Source organism: Geospiza fortis, unplaced genomic scaffold (genome assembly GCF_000277835.1).
Source record: "Geospiza fortis unplaced genomic scaffold, GeoFor_1.0 scaffold906, whole genome shotgun sequence".
In the NCBI taxonomy this organism is placed as follows: Eukaryota; Metazoa; Chordata; class Aves; order Passeriformes; family Thraupidae; genus Geospiza; species Geospiza fortis.
The window spans coordinates 47688-48393 of NW_005054725.1; positions in this window are offsets into that span (position 1 = coordinate 47688).

Here is a 706-nt window from a genome sequence, read left to right on the forward strand (position 1 = left end):
GATGGACACCAGAGCCATGGATCCCACTCTGGATGGACCCTGGTCCAGATGGACACCAGAGCCATGGATCCCAGCAGGACACTGGTCTGGACAGCCCCTGGCCCTGCTGCCCCCAGCCTGGCCAGCCCCCAGCCCAGATGACCACCAGCCTGGCCACAGCCTGGCCCATCCCACTGTCCCATCAGCCCATTCCAGTAGCCCCAGCCCAAAATCCCCCAAAATAAACCCCATTCCAAAACATCGTCTCCAGGTGGCCCCTGAAGAGCAAGGGGGAAACTGAGGCACGGGCTGGGGGATGACTTTGTGGCGACGGGAGGGGATTTTGGGACCCACCCTGGAGACCCCAAATGAGCACCTACCCCCCAAATTGTCACCACAGCATTGTAGGACCCCCAGCTGTCACTCCAGGAGCCACTGTGACCCTGCAGTCCCTTTGAGGGGTGACCCACGGTGTCCCCCCAGTGTCACCGGTGTGTCCCCAGTGGGAGCAGCGGCATCACCTCCTGGGGCAGAGGTGAAGGAGGAGGTGAGGGGAGGGTGCGGGGGTACAGAGTCGCACAGCGTCCTCAGGGGGGTGACAGTGGTGAGGGAGACCCCAAAAATGCTGTTGTCCCTCGCCCCCCACCATAGGATGCAGGCCACCCCCTGTTCGGGGCTCTGGTGACAAATTGGCGGTGGCGGTGACAAAAAGCAGAGGCGCCACCTC